Source organism: Vulpes vulpes, chromosome 4 (genome assembly GCF_048418805.1).
Source record: "Vulpes vulpes isolate BD-2025 chromosome 4, VulVul3, whole genome shotgun sequence".
Classification (NCBI taxonomy): domain Eukaryota; kingdom Metazoa; phylum Chordata; class Mammalia; order Carnivora; family Canidae; genus Vulpes; species Vulpes vulpes.
The window spans coordinates 94,329,597-94,346,311 of NC_132783.1; the positions used below are offsets into that span (position 1 = coordinate 94,329,597).

General features: G+C 43.4%; 1 protein-coding gene across 11 annotated transcripts in view; it reads right to left on the reverse strand.

The window, feature by feature from the left end:
* The window catches only part of MCC (MCC regulator of WNT signaling pathway), a 349,930-nt gene that overhangs the window by 211,974 nt on the left and 121,241 nt on the right, over nt 1-16,715 (reverse strand). The window lies entirely within an intron of this gene.

The window sequence follows — 16,715 nt, forward strand, 5'->3', positions numbered from 1 at the left end:
CTGACGGATATTTCAGCAGAGGTCAGGGAAGATTTCTCATTGGTAAGATTAGTGGTGTGTGAGCTGTGCGGATGCGCTGGAAGTGTGGGAAGCCACTCCACCTGAGGACAAACAAGACCAGGGAATCTGATAAGCCCAGCCTTGCCCTGTGTGCCCACCTCTCAGTTCTAGAACAATCCTGCATATGGCCACTGGCTTGGAGGCTTCTCACCATTGGATCACAACTAGGTTCACAGGATTCTGCTCCCAGAAAAGTCACATTTGCTCCATAGTAACTTTTCACATAAAGTATTGTCAGGGCATCTGTAAGTTCAGAGGACAGACATGGTGACTGTTTCATGCCTACTTAGGCAATGAAGTGTCTGCATATGTGGCAGGATTAGTAGGAGTCTGCGCTTACACTGGGATGAAGGAATGAAACTTCTATCCCTCATCTATCCTCTTGAATCATTCCACATGAATGAAGAGGTTGTATTAGAAACAAACGTATTGTAAAAACCAAATTTTCAAAATCATGAAAAACAGGAGTAGTTATGGGTGACATGCCTGAAAAGTAGAAACTGCAAACTACAATGGATTCTCACTGAAATCAGAATCTGAACACGAAAAAAAAAGTATCTACAATTCTTTAGTTACTACACACTTTCTCTAAGACAATGTCTGTAAGATGCTAGAAGATTCTAAATGATCACAGCTTAGTAAAGTGCAGCTTACTAATGTCTGGCATTTAAAAACCGGTGGGTATTTGATAACTAACACCTCACTAGATCTCTCAATAAGAATACATTAGTAAATAAAATTATGTTTGTACATAAATTACATATATAATCTATCTTTATTAATTCAGAGAGAGAGAGAGAGACATGCAAAAAGGCAAGAAAAGCCAGAACCTTGGGACACCTGAGTGGCTCAGTGGTTGAATGTCTGCCTTCCGCTCAGGGTGTGATCCTGAGGTCCTGGGACTGAGTTCGACATCAGGATCCTGGCAGGGAGCCTGCTTCTCCCTATGCCTGGGTCTCTGCCTCTCTCTGTGTCTCTCATGAATAAATAAAATATTTTAAAAAAAAATGAAAGAAAGAGAGAAAGAGAGAGAGAAAGAAAGAAAGAGAAAAGAAAGAAAGAAAGAAAGAAAGAAAGAAAGAAAGAAAGAAAGAAAGAAAGAAAGAAAGAAAGAAAGAAAAAAAAAAAAAAAAAGACCAGCCAGACCCCTTTCTTGACCAAGCAGCATGGTACACATTTCCTTCTCACTAATCTTAAATCCTTAGATATTTTCAACATGGACATTTGTTGCTGACAGCCACCATCAGGCAGAGCTCTATGACCGGAGTCCTCTCCCAGGAAGGCCAGAGAAAAGGCTTCATCCCATTCTTGGAAAGCACTGAACTGCTACATGTAGCCTAAGCTTTTAAAACCAAAAGAATCCCACCCTACAGACAGCTTTGCTATGTTAGCATGCAGTTGTTATACATATACAACAAAAATATAAGCCTCTAAATATAACCATCTTTTTTTTGTAGCTTGCCATTATTCAAACACAAAATCTCCAGCAGTTCAGGGACCATTTATCACCACTGGAAATTTCATTCTCCCAACTCCCAGCCCGTTACTCCGATAAACTGTTCCTTCTACTAACCATGCACCAACACACACTGAATGCCAAGGTACAGAATCCCAGGCACAGAACACAAAACTAGACAGAATGCCGTTCCCGTGTGCATGGAGCTCAGAGGGACACATTTTTGTACTTTGCAGGTTGCATAATTTCTATGGCATCAGTTTGCTCTGTTGCTTTAAAAAAAAAAAATCTTGGGGATCCCTGGGTGGCGCAGCGGTTTGGCGCCTGCCTTTGGCCCAGGGCGCGATCCTGGAGACCCGGGATCGAATCCCACATCGGGCTCCCGGTGCATGGAGCCTGCTTCTCCCTCCGCCTGTCTCTGCCTCTCTCTCTCTCTCTGTGACTATCATAAATTAAAAAAAAAAAAAAAAAAAAAAAAAAAAAAATCTTAAAAAAAAACCATTTTGCTCCAAGCTTTACCCTCCTTCCTGCTACTGCTTCTCTTTCCCACTCAATTCTGATTTGTCTTTACCTTTGATTGTTGCTAACCATTTTCATCTTTAATTCCTTCCAAACACATATTCTCTGTTTGCCATGTTCCTCCTTCCTTCTGAAGTGTGCTGGTTTTTCTGCATTTTAGAATCCTATTCTGTGAGGCTTCCTTCTCAGTGAAAAGGTTCCTTGACTTGTGTTTTAGAATAACCTAACCAAGACTTTTTTCTAGAAGATTGCAGGAACTGAAATTGCTGCTCTCATGTGCCAGGTCATCACTGTTCCAATTTGCCACTTCTTCCTGGGGTCTCTGTTCCCTACTGAGCACCCCACACCTACTGGATCTTCTGGCGGTGAGGAAGCAAACTCACAGATCTGGGAAGAAATGAGAAAAATCAGAGTCCTTGGGAGCTCAGGGTGGCCAGCTGATAAGACAGGAGGCCACGGGGCTTTGACACAGGACACGGCATGTGCACACTGCCCTCCCTAAGACTTACACAGCACAGGGGTGCTTGGAAGGCAGAGTGAACAAAATCTGCTAAAGCTGATTATGGAAGCGCTGTGACGTGTACAGCGTCATGAGCAAATGCTCACAGCATTCTGGATGTTCGTTACTGCCATGACCGCTCCGGCAGTTGGTGACAGGCAGTGTCCCAATAAAAAGATTCAGTCACAGGGAGAATACTGGCACCCAAGGAATGCACAGGCCCCTGACTAAGGGCAACAGGCTAGCTAGACCAACAGGCCGCCAGTGGTCTGGATGGGGCTCAAGTTGGGCAAGAGAGGGGGCACCAGAGGCTGAGAAAGAGTGGGCGGGGGAGGGGAGAGAGCGAGAGAGGGGGAGCGAATGAGGGAGAGAGAGCATGTGAGAGAGAGTGCAAGAGTGAGCACGCGTGAGAGAGCGAGCACATGTGAGCGAGAGCAAGCAAGCGAGAGAGAGAGCAAGGGAGCAGGCTGCGGGTCCTTCCCAAGGCACAGAGGGAAGCATTACATTGTATACGTTACATGTATACATTACAGCTATAATTCAGCACAGCACCATAACTGGGCTCACCCATTCTGAAACTGCTCAACGAAAAAAGTGAAGATCAATTTCTAATTCCAGACACGTGCTATCTTCCACACACACTCACAGTGGACCTGCCAGTTCCCTTTGTTACCTTGGTCACTCACAGTTGTGTAACTCCCTCGTCAGAGGCAACTCTGTTCAGAAGAGGACACACCAGCTTATACCCACAGCCCGCTGACTGCCAAAGCTCCCCCCACCCGCCCCCACAGGACACATCTTTCATTCCCCCGAGTCCCCTTCGCACACAAAACACAGCACAAGGGAACCAGGCAGCCAAGTCAGAATTTGCTGGATTGGCAGTTTTTGCAGAGGTATTGTCTCTCTGGGTCCCTCCTCCCACCCTGTCTCCATATTCCAGACTTTAAACATGAGGCTGTGCACCATGGTTTGAGTGCACAAAAGCACAAAGCCACACCAAGCAGCCCTGACAAGTGCCATGGGTTGTGGCCAAAGCCCAAACATGCCCCCTGCTCATCCCCTCAGGCATGGTCTCAAAGCCCACAAAGGACACCAGAGTGGAGGATGGGGAGACACCACCTGGTGCTCAAAGGTCTGTGCTCAGGGGTCCCTTCTTGTGGGCCCTGTCCACAGAACTTTCTGGTCAATCCATGGCCATTAACCGAGTTACTTTGCATGCTCACATTGCCCTATGCATGCAACATCCCTGAATAGCTTTGGGCCAACTTGAGAAGCTCAAAAGCTTCTCAATAACCTAAAAATTACCACTTAAAAATAAAATGTGACGTGCTAGAATAGAGATGCACCTGAGATCAGGGAGTAAGCCAGCTCTGTGCCTTGAGTCCTCCTACTTTGTCTATCCCACTACCCGTGTCAACTCCAGCGCCTAAATTCTGTATAATTTCTACTTCCCTGCTCAACACTCAGTTCACCGGCCACTCTCACCTGGATCAGTTCAGCCTGCTGATGGTTTTTTCTGCCTCTACTCTCATTCTCCTTTTAAGCCATGCTCCACTTGGCAACCAGGCACATCTTTCAGACCTCTGCTTCAATACAGGGCCCTCTTAAAAATATCAGTCAGTGGTTCCTCGTTACCATCAGGATAAAGTCCAGGTCACAGAGCTACCTGGCCCTGGTTTAGCGATACTGAAACACAGTACCTCCAAATCACCATGCTCAACCCTGCCCCTGGACTCGGCACACAAACCCTCCACCCGATCCAGAACACAATTCCTATCTTCCCTCCCACCCCCACACTTTACTTGGCTAGCTGCATCCATGCCTTTAAGTTTGGGTTGGATATTTCCTCTGTGCCTCTCCTTTAAGCTACTGTCGTAAAACCTATACCGAACACAAATGCCTAGTAGCATACCTCTTTCCTCTATCAGATGTCAAACAACTTAAGGGAACTAGAACAGAACCTTGTGCAGAGTACTCTCTTGATACCTATTATGGATAAGGAATCCCAGGATAGGAACCAGGACCCATTTACCTTTACATCTTTGTCTTTAGCATAGTACCTAACAGAAGCAAGTGACTATGGACAAATTCTGGAGGCTTTGGTGGAAGGCCTCACACAGGAAGAGATCATCTCAGTCCTGAAGGAAAGAAAATGGTTCACCTGAGGTTTGGGAAGGCCCAGTTGTGACTATGGTGTCAGCGGTTGTCACTCTAGGAAGATCCTTGTATTAGAACAAATGCAGGGGCACCTGGGGGGCTCAGTCAGTTAAGTGTCTACCTTCTGCTCAGGTCATGATCCGGGATTCTGGGAAGGAGCCCTGCATCAAGCTGCCTTCTCAGCAGGGAGCCTGCTTCTCCTTCCTTCTCCTTCTATGTGCTTGTGTTCTCTCTATCTCTCTAATAAAGCTTTAGGGGAAAAAAAAAACAAATGCAAAGCCTATCCTATTAGCCTTGTGCCCCCACATCAATCATGAGTGCCAGAGACAGGTCCCACCTTCCCCAAAATGGGACAAAACACTTCATTTGGGTACCCCCGAAAGATCACTAAACTGAATTACTAAGACTAATTTTGTACAACTGAAGTGTGAATGACTATTGTCATTGTAACTGGAACAACAAAGCTAGTTTGTTACATCATCATAGATGTTCAGAAGTAAGAATAATATGAAATGAAGCTCAAATGCTCTGACATCACTGAGAGGTTGCTAAAGTCGACTATGCGACAAATAAACGGGCACCTTGACAGTTAAGCCTTATCAAACCTCCGGTCATTTCCAAGAATTTTGACGGTGCCCCAGTGGATGAGACAGATCCTAAGATTTTTTTAACAAGGGATCAAAACTTTCTTCAGCATCCATTAGCTGAGTATTTTCGGACACTAAACACCAGCACTTCCTCTTCTCCTCACAAAAAAACAAAACCGAAAACAACAGAATGCCCACAGGGCCCAAAACAGGTGGCCAACATCATAAATCCATTTAAAAGAATAAGCGAGGCACTTGGGTGGCTCAGTGGTTGAATGTCTGCTGGCTCAGGGCGTAATCCCGGGGTCCAGGATCGAATCCCGCATCAGGCTTTCTGCAGGGAGCCTGCTTCTCCCTCTGCCTGTGTCTCTGCCTCTATGTCTCTCATAAATAAATAAATAAAATCTTAAAAAAAAAAAAAGAATAAGCTTTCAAACACGTTAATTTTTTCTTCAGAATACAACATCAAATAATTTAGACATAGAGTGAATTGGACATAATTCACTTAGAATCTGAATCAGACTCCCTATCACATTCTCCTCTTCCTTCACTACCATATTGCCTACAGCCTGCAAGCAAACTCGAAGCCTGAGTTCAGTCATTTGACAAATACTTACTAAATGCCTAATGTATGCCAGGTGAGGCTAGAATAACCATACTCATCTCTCAAAGTAGTCACCAATTTCTTTGTTGTTCGGTCAGAGCTGTTCCTTTTCTGGTCATACCTTGTTGGGTAACAAGTCTATTCCAGGGGTCAGGAAGCTATGGCCTGTAAGCCAAACATGGCCTGCTGCCTGTTTTTATAAATCAACTTTCACTGGAACCCAGCCATCATCCCCATTCATGGACATGGCAATGGTGTGCTTTTGCGGTTAGAAGGGCAAAGTAGTTGTGACAGAGGTCAAATGTAACATTTTCTATATGGCCCTTCTAGAAAAAGTTTGCCAAGCTTTGCTTTACTTATGATAACTGTTCCTATGGGTTTCCTACCTACCTTGGTGATTGTGCCTTCACAGGCTTCTGTTATTCTGTTGCCAGTGAAGGTGTAAAGGTGGTGTCCCCAGGATCTGGCAGTCTTCCCACCTGACACATTCTCCCTCCCTAGTGGCTCCCATGGCACCCAAACATCCCTCCATCACAAACCTGCAGTGGAATGTTCTCTGAGCTTGTCTTCCCCAGACAGACTAGGCTCCTTAAGGACAAGGCCCATGAGTTACAGCTATAATTCAGCACAGCACAGGCACACAGTAGCCATTTAAACAATATCCTCAAGGCAGATGAGTGTTTACAAGGTATTTCAAAAATAAATGTATCTGGAGGCTGTGAAAAATGTTCAGCCACTGGTGAAAGGTCACTGGTGAAAACACAATAGTTCAATTTTGTGTTACCAGTTTTTGACCTGTTTCTAGACAACACAGGTGACAAGGTGGAAACTCTGACTAGGGGATTTCTCCTCAAGATAAGGGTTAAAAGCCTGTATTTGCCATTTTCTAGCTGTATGATTTTAATGTATCTACTCTCCAGGTCTCAGTGGTCTCATCTATAAAATGAAGATGATGAGATACTAGGTGGTTGTGAAACCAAGAATATGTATAAAAGGCCCATCACACCTTGTCAAGCAATTTCAGTGCTCAATAAAGAGGAGCTGTTATTTTTATGGACAAATTCCTCTAGTTTAAGGTTCCAAGTACACTGGCAATGAACATGGCTGTAATTAGTGTTATCTGTGTTAGAGCAGCACATTTCAACTTTTCATGGCAAGAGCCCAGGTTCAGGTGGTTGGTTCAGATTTAACATTATAAAAACAAGTGGCTGGATCTTATATCAGTAAAAATAAGACATCAGACTCTAAGAGCAGAGCTTTTGCCTCTCCTCCATTAAGCTTCATCAGTTACAAAACATTAGTGCTGATACTAAGTGGAATCAACAAAACGTTCTTTTTTTTTTTAATTTTTATTTATTTATGATAGTCACACAGAGAGAGAGAGAGAGAGGCAGAGACACAGGCAGAGGGAGAAGCAGGCTCCATGCACCGGGAGCCCGATGTGGGATTCGATCTCGGGTCTCCAGGATCGCGCCCTGGGCCAAAGGCAGGCGCTAAACCGCTGCGCCACCCAGGGATCCCAACAAAACGTTCTGTAAATGGTCTTTCCCTGACTGGCTTTACCATTACTTTTCTTAGCTATAACACATGCCTTAGAATTCAAGATCTAAATTTTTAAGAGTAGATATTTTGGTTTTCAAAACGACAATTTTGAGTAAGTGATTTTTAACCTCTCATTATTGCTGAGACACTTTTTACAAATTAATGAATATATGTAAAAGTTCATCTTTAAAAAAAAGTAAAGATTATTTCTATGGGGTTGGGGCAGACATATTTAAGTTCTGTACAAGTCAAAACAAAAAGAGGGAATAATACCAATAAATTCACCAAAAGGGGAATACACAGATATTTCATCAGTATATTAAGACATTTGGGAGAGGCTGGGAATTAGGGGGAAAGGTGGAGTCTTAAGCTAATTAGGGGAAAAGCTCTGCCCTCTGCCTATACTCCTAAATTGACACTCCAGTTGCATCACGTGACTCTGATGGATGGCCAAAGAGCTGTCATTTATCTTCTGGAGTGAAACCAGAGAATTCAGGCAGAGCCCACTGAGCATTACCCATGGAAGTATTATCCTATCTCTTCCCAGGAGACAGGAGAAACACTGAGGGGTCAAAAAGGACATGTGCATTGTGTGCACATCATGCCAAAATATTCTGCTCTTGTGCCAACACAACACATTTTGGGGGGCCAGGGAAGTATAGTGTAAACATGCAAAACCTAATTCTTCAGTATTTGTATTTTCTGCAGCTTGATCTATATTCTCTATTGACCAGACTTTGTAAATGGTTTAGCTCAGAAAGGAGCCACAACTCCTGAGCATCTGGGTTCCTAAGAAGATAGGGAAGAGGATGGGAAAGGTCCCTATCCAGCTTCTCTTACTCACCAACCTAAGTGAAAGAGACTGGCTTATAAATGCTTCATCTATAATAAATAACCCGTATAATGTATGCTGGGTAGGTGGATCCATACCCTGGCTTTTATTAATTTTATTCTTCTGCATCTCCAACATTTGCATCTCGTGATTAGCTGGTAGTTCTGTCACTAAGCTAAAAGGCTGGGGGTTGGGCAGAACAGTGTTTCAGGAACAGAGTGAATGTCAGACAAGGGCAAAGGGCACTGTGTGATATGCTGAGTGCCTCTGCTTTCTCCTTATTACTGACATTACCATCCACTCAACCAGGAGGCTAGGAAGGTAGGTCAGGATAATCAGTTAAGTGCATTAGGGTTTTTCCCCTCTTCTTTCTTACGAATCCCACATAGGCAACTAATGAGAAAATGCCTAGAGGTAGAAATGAACTTCATACCACCAAAGTGTGGGTGCATTTTGATTCACATAGGTCAAAAGTAAGTTACCCTCAGATAAGTTAGGAAGCTATTTTTTCACATAACAAATGAACTTACTATAGAATTCTTTTAGAATGTCAACATCCTCTCAGGCATTTTAAATTATTAAACCTTTGATTTGCACACAATGTGTTTGGCAATATATTTTGTGCAACTCAAGATATACTCAAACACGAAGAAACCTCACTTTTAAATGTTTAGCTACTTTAATTAACAACCATCATTCTAAATAGGAGTGACATAATAAGAGCAGCTTTGGAAATAACCTAGAACCAAGATTATCCATAGAAATCCTCGACATATTATTGACAATATGTAATGTGTGTGTGTGTGAGTGTGTGTGTGTGTGTTTAACAGGAGTAGGGATAGAGTCTAAGATAAATCTCTGTGTAAGGGAGAACTGTATTAAGACCACTGTTTCTAAAATGTCTTCTGGCTCCTGCAAGTGTTTACAGCTTCCTGCTGTCAATGCCTGGAGACATAACCTGTTCGTTCCTTTTAGATCTGTGGTTGTTTTCAATGTTGGGGTGCTGATCTCATTTGAACAAAGCTGTCAGTTGCCAAGTCAGTTTGGAAACTATTGTTTGGAAGGTGCCGGGCAGTCTGTGCGCAGGGAGGTTTGAGGAAACAGCCACTGGCAATGAATTCACTCCAGAGGCCTTTCCTTGGGGCCCTCAACTCCGCTGTGACTTCCAATATTAAGTTATTAGCATTAAGAATCCGCAATTAAAAAACAACAGTGATCAACTGTTCTATTTATCCACAAATTTATCTACAAATGGTTTTAACATGGTGTTTATATTTTCAAAAAAGTCTATTTAAAGACGTGTGAGGTTAAAACATTAATGTCTCATAGAGTAAATCATTTCTCATATTAATAGTATATTGGTAGTCATTAATTTTTAAAATAAAACCACTGTGTAAGAAGTCCACTCTAGGGTACGATATCATGAACCCCCTTCTATTTATTTTTCCCAACTTTTACATATGGCTGGAATTTTCCATAACAAAGATCTGTCTCCAATCCCTGCAGACTACACACATGTTAAGTAAAAGGTAAACTTCATGTCCCTCCAACATGGTCCAGAAGGTCTGGGTCAGCTGTGATGAGGGTACTGATCCTGCTCCAGCCACCCAAACTGGCCTTCAGATTAGCTCCCACTGTCCTTCACACAGCCTTCTCAGCCCCACACCCAGGTGACCAGCCAGGTTCAAGTAACTGGTTCATCACACTCTCCCGGGGAACCATCCAAATAAAGCCAACCCAGCTGAACAGAAACTCTTCTCTCCATTTCATTTCACTTGGAATTTCTAAAAACATCAGTATAAGGATCCAAGGATAAAGTGACTAAGGTCATTTCCAGCAGAAACTCTGAGGGTATGTAAATTATTTAGGAGACTCAGACTCTGGATAATTTGTGTTCAGTGTTTACTCAGGTTTCCTAGAAGTAAGAATGAACATCCTTCTCTCTCAGAATCAGGCAGGAAAACAAACTGGCATGGCAGTGTGACTTGGAGAAAGCATCCACCATACAGGACTCATTAATGAACAGGAGAGCTAATGAAAGTGAAACTGTTTTAAGTAAAAGCCATACTGTGATATCAGCCCATGTTCTACAACTATTCAGGCCCAGTCTACTCACCTATAAAAGACGGGATTTTCCTTCCTGTACATCAGACCCCCCTGAGCATAAAGGCACACAAGTCTAAGGCTCTGTCACACCTAAAACACAGCTCTATTTTAATTTTTTTTAAAAGATGTATTTATTTTAGAGAGAAAGAGAGCATGCATGAGCAGGAAGGGTAGAGGGAAAGAGAAAATCTCAGACTCCCCCTTGAGCACAGAGCCTGACTTGGGGCTCAATCTCATGACCCTCACACCATGAACCTAGCCAAAACCAAGAGTTGGATGCTCAACTGACTGTGTCACCCAGATGCCCCAAACACAGCTCTGTTTTTCTTCTGTCTTTCTTCCAGAAACAAGTCTATCAAAGAAATGCTCAAATACTTTAAAAGGAAAGATGGTCCTAGCCAGCCTTCATTTGAATAAATGAAGCTTCAACTGTAGACTCTGTAGTGATTCCTTACATGTTTCCCTAACCTTCTCCCACATCCAACTTTTTCCAAAAACAAAAAAATTCACTTAAGGACATAACTAACAAGCACCTATTATAAGCAAGAATATATTCTAGGACAATAGATAAGATCAAATAAATATAGGTCCTGTCTTTCTGATTTAAGTTTTGAGGTATAGCAGTCATATAATCACTTCACATTCCAAGTAGACAGAAAAGTTTGGCCAATGAAACACCTATGAAACCATCACCAAAATGAAGACAGTGACCCTCAGGAAGTACCTCAGCCCCTTCCCATTTCCCCAACCACAGGCAACCACTGATCTGCTGTCACTGTAGATTACTTTGTGTTTCATAGTTTCATATAAATGCAGTCATACGCTCTGTACTTTTTCTATCTTTTCTTTTTTTTTTTTTTTTAATTTTTATTTATTTATGATAGTCACAGAGAGAGAGAGAGAGAGAGAGAGGCAGAGACACAGGCAGAGGGAGAAGCAGGCTCCATGCACCGGGAGCCCGACGTGGGATTCGATCCCAGGTCTCCAGGATCGCGCCCTGGGCCAAAGGCAGGCGCCAAACCGCTGCGCCACCCAGGGATCCCTGTACTTTTTCTATCTTGTTTCACTTAGCATATTTTGAGATGCATCCATGCTGGCTATGGTATGTATCAATGTCCTTTTTATCATGGAGTACTTTATTTTTTAAAATTTTTTAAAAGATTTTATTCATGAGAGACATAGAGAGACAGAGAGAGGCAAAGACATAGGCAGAGGGAGAAGCAGGCTCCTCACAGGGAGCCTGATGCGGGACTCAATCCCAGGACCCCAGGATCATGACCTGAGCCAAAGGCAGATGCTCAACCGCTGAGCCACCCAGGTGCCCCTGTGGAGCACTTTGTTGAATGGATATAACAGTCTGTTTATCCATTCACTTGCTGATGGGAATATCTGGGTTTTTCCCCAGGTTTTGGCTGCTGTAAACAATGCTGTTATGAACGTTTGTGTGTGTTTGGAATGGCTAGGTGATACAGTAGGTGTATGTTTAAGTTTTAAGAAATTGTCCAACTGAGGGATCCCTGAGGTTTGGTGCCTGCCTTCAGCCCAGGTTGTGATCCTGGTGTCCCGGGATCAAGTCCCACGTCGGGATCCCTGCATGGAGCCTGCTTCTCCCTCTGCCTATGTCTCTGCCTCTCTGTGTGTGTGTGTATGTCTTTCATGAATAAATTAATAAAATCTTAAAAAAAAACTGTCCAACTGGTTTCTCAAATGGGTGAATGATTTTACAAACGTACCACGTTCATGCCAATCGTTTTCTATTCAGTCTTTTTACTTTTAGCTATTCTAATGGGTAGGTAGTGGTTCTGGGTTGATGGATATGTGGAAATTCAGAGGCGAATAGCAGGGTCAGAGGACATGGAAACTCCACAGCTCCTCCCATACAGCCTGGCCTATGTATCTCTTCATCTGGCTGTTGATCTGTATCTTTTGAGATCCTTTGTAATAAGTCAATCATCTAATGAGTAAACTAGTTTCTTAGGTTCTACAATATGAGCCACCATAGCAAGTTAATCATACCCAAGGAGGGATCATGGAAACCTCTGATTTATAGCCAATCAATCAGAAGTACAGGTAATAACCTAGACTAGAACTTGGTATCTGGGGATCCCTGGGTGGCTCAGTGGTTTAGTGCCTGCCTTTGGCCCAGGGCCTGATCCTGAAGTCCCGGGATCAAGTCCCACGTTGGAATCCTTGCATGGAGTCTCCTTCTCCCTCTGCCAGTGTCTCTGCCTCTCTCTCCTTCTGTGTCTCTCATGAATAAATAAATAAAATCTTAAAAAAAAAAAAAGAACTTGGTATCTGAAGTGGAGGGCAGTCTCGTGGGATTCAGCTCTTAACTTGTAGGATCTGAAGCTATCTCCAGGGAAGTAATATCAGAACTTAGCTGAAGACAGTATGGGAAAATGCACACACATTAGAACTGGTTGCAGAACCTTACTGGGGTAGGTTGCAGAAGGGGTCTTCAAGGAAGACCCCCTGAGGGCATGACACCTGAGCCAGGGATGGCAAAGGCACTCAGGGCAAGGGCTAGCCCACCCATCACTGTACCACAGTGCCTAGGGTTCAGCTATTTTCCCAAAAATGTAAGGGGGTAAGATGTGCCATGCCAGGTGTGAGGAGGTCAAAACACACATTCCAGGCAGCCAGGATTTCGCGAATAGGGGCAGAGACACTGGTATAACAATGAGGTGCTAAAGCACCACCAGCTCTAAGGGCAGTTACAAGTGTGATACAGGGAGTACAACAAGGTGGGACCGGCAAGCAAGCAGGAGGGCTGTCACAGAAGGCCTTGCATGCCTAGACCTGGACATTGAGATAACTCACAAACTAGTGGCTGCAGACCTGCTGGCCCATAAGCATATTCTATTTGTGAATCATTTGAATTAATTACCAAAGTTTAAAACTCTGGGGATTTATATACAAATTTGGATTTTTGGCTTCTGTTTAAAAGATCTAGCCACATGGAGCCCATGACCCCCGGAGTCAAAAAGCCATGTTGTTTCTTGTGGAACAAGGTCCACCAAGGTCCCTAACCCAGCCTGGGTCCTCCAACACACTTCAATGTGTGGAGCCAGGTGCTAGATAAAATCTCCCCGGTGGCCGTGCTCAGCCTGGCACAGGACGACTGGTTGCAGGGACAGGGTAGGAGAGGCAGCAAGGGGAGTGGAAGCAGGAATTAGAGGAGAGGGTGGATTATTTGAGAATTTTTTAAAGCAAAGATTAAATGGTGATTCAGATGGGAGTGGAGTCAAGGTTCCTAACCTAGATAACACAATGGCAAAGTCACCAACAAGGGAAGATTTGTTTCTATTACTGGTCTAGAGATTTGACACTTCACCAAACATGTATTTCACTTGCAGTATATCTAGCTTGACACCTGGCACTCCTTCCAAGCCCTGACGTACTAGCATTTTCTCTTCGGGTCTCTAGGCCAAGGACTCCTGATGGCCTACGTGAAACTTCAAGATCCTTGTTCTGAAGTTATACCAGCAACACTTCCAGAGAGCTTACTATGTGCCAGGCACTATTTTAAAGTCTTTCACAAACAATAACTTAAGTAATACACAATTCTTGAAGTAGGTATTGTTGATATCTTTATTTTGCAGGTAAGGAAATAGAAAAGTTAAGCAACCTCCCCAAAGACACACAGCCAAGAGATGATAAAGATGAACCTAGACAGTCTGATTCTAGGTAGACCATATTTTCTTCACTACTTTTTATCCTATACCTGAATCATTTGTAATTGGGAGACTCTGAAAACTCAGAATGTAAAGCAACTTTATTGGCTAATGTGCTGATCATCTCCACGTTTATTACCTCTTCCTAGGCACCTGTTCTGGAGAATTGTTTTCAAGTACAGATCTCAACTTCCTTCCTATAAAACCAAGTTGGTTGGCTGGAATCTTCCCCTTGTATCACACCACTGGCTGTGCCACAGTAGCCTGGGGGTGCTGGAGGCCCAACGGTGGCCTACTCACTCTGCAAGCATGCTGGATGGCTAGACCACCTAAGTTACCATCTTCTAATTTACAGCTATAGATCCTGCAAAAGTTTGATCAAGTGTTCCATGAATTCCAAGAGACAGACCTGGTACCATTCTCATGTGAACATTCTTCAAAAACCCCAAGCTGCCTCCCACCTTCCTGTAGGCTTCTCTTCTCCAAGTTACTTCTGCTCTATGGATAAGGTCCTAAACCAGTACATCCAGGCCAAATTTTTGTGCCTTTCCAAACAAGAAGTTATCATACATGTTTAATCTCTACTTTTTTTTTTTAAAGATTTATTTATTCATTCAGAGAGAGTGAAGAGAGAGGCAGAGGGAGAAGCAGGCTCCACGCAGGAAGCCCGACGCAGGACTCGATCCTGGGTCTCCAGGATCACACCCTGGGCCACAGGCGGCGCCAAACCACTGCGCCACTGGGGCTGCCCCTAATCTCTACTTTTGATTGATCTTCAATTAATCTTCACTTCTAACATTTAGGCTTCAAGCTGTACCATCACCAGCGTGAATTTAAATAATTTAATTATCTAAAAAAAGATTTGGAAATATTACTAATGACTGTTTTCATAGATCGGTGAATTCCCCTCTACCTCCATTACCTTTTCAAGTTCACAAGTTTTTGTTTTTTTTTTTTTAATTTTTATTTATTTATGATAGTCACAGAGAGAGAGAGAGAGAGAGAGGCAAAGACACAGGCAGAGGGAGAAGCAGGCTCCATGCACCGGGAGCCCGACGTGGGATTCGATCCCGGGTCTCCAGGATCGCGCCCTGGGCCAAAGGCAGGCGCCAAACCGCTGCGCCACCCAGGGATCCCCAAGTTCACAAGTTTTTTATAATGGGATAGTCCTTATGTGGGGCACACCTGTGTAATATCTTTTCACTTGGGCCCTTAATGGTTTCCTCTCCTTTCCACCCTCTTTTAAAAAGTCTGCCTTTTTTTAAAAAAGCCTGCTTTTATATACTGAATGCATGCAAGCTCTTTTTACTATTCCAAGCCTGACTTAGAGCAGCCCAATACTAAAAATGTTTATTTTCCTTGGAGGGAATATTCTTATCTTTAAGAATTTTCTAATGGTGGCACAACACTGAATTTTTTTTTTAACATCGCTGTGGGAAGTACAGAAGCCTTTTAAGACTCCCAGACTCAGTAAACAGTATGTTTTCTTCTGTGTAAATTCCAAAAGTACCACCACTAATCCAAACAGCAGCTCTTCAAATGACAGTAAACACCTCAACTGAAAGGTCATAAAAAGGAGCTTCCGAAGTTCAAACAATGGTGATACACAGTTGCTACTAACTCCAAATCTCTTACAAAGACAATGAGGTCAATCTAAATTCACATTCCCTTTCACAGACACAAAAATCAACCAGGGAATATCAAGTGGCTCCTTAGGAACATTTTTTGTCAGAAATCAATTAATTACATAGTATAGATAGGCTGAAAAGTGAAAAGAAGTTGGTAGGATGGGATCCCTGGGTGGCGCAGCGGTTTGGCGCCTGCCTTTGGCCCAGGGCGTGATCCTGGAGACCTGGGATCTAATCCCACGTCAGGCTCCCGGTGCATGGAGCCTGCTTCTCCCTCTGCCTGTGTCTCTGCCTCTCTCTCTCTCTCTCTCTCTCTGTGTGTGACTATCATAAATAAATAAAAAATTAAAAAAAAAAAAGAAGTTGGTAGGATATAAGTGATGTAGAAGTGGTGGCTTCTACTCCCAGTTTATACTCAGTCTGCAGAACTGAGAGGAAGGGGCTTCAGAAAGAGGCTACATCCACAAGGACCAAACAACCACTGATGGATGGATCTACATAGTGCATTATTGATTCCCTAAGGCCTTTCGGTATACTGCCTGATTTGGTGATAACCTCTGAAATGGGTATTTACAGATTCATACAGAGTCAAAGATGCCAATGTCAATAAGCTGCTCACTATCTGAGTTTCTGACCTGAACCCAGCTGTAACACTAAACCTGATATGCTTTCCCCTATGTTCCACTGAATAACATTATCAATCAATTTCCTTCTAAAACTTGCCATGGAGGTGTTCTGACAGCTGCCGTTCTAAAGATCTCCAGTCCACTCCACCTCAGGGAATCACAACTTAGGCCAGGCACCATTTAGAATTGCTCTAACTCTATGAGCTCACTCACCACCAAGATTCTCTTTCTGGTCAACCTTCCACTTGTCCCACCTTATTCCTATTGAACTTTCTTTGGGCCTCAAGAGTTACTTCCAGGCATTCACTGAACAGCATGTAATCTGGCTCAATCTTGCTAGTCACTTCTGATGCATACTTGCACCCTCTCCACCCTCCACTCCAATGAGCACTGCATGCCCCACTGAGTCCTTTACCTCCTTG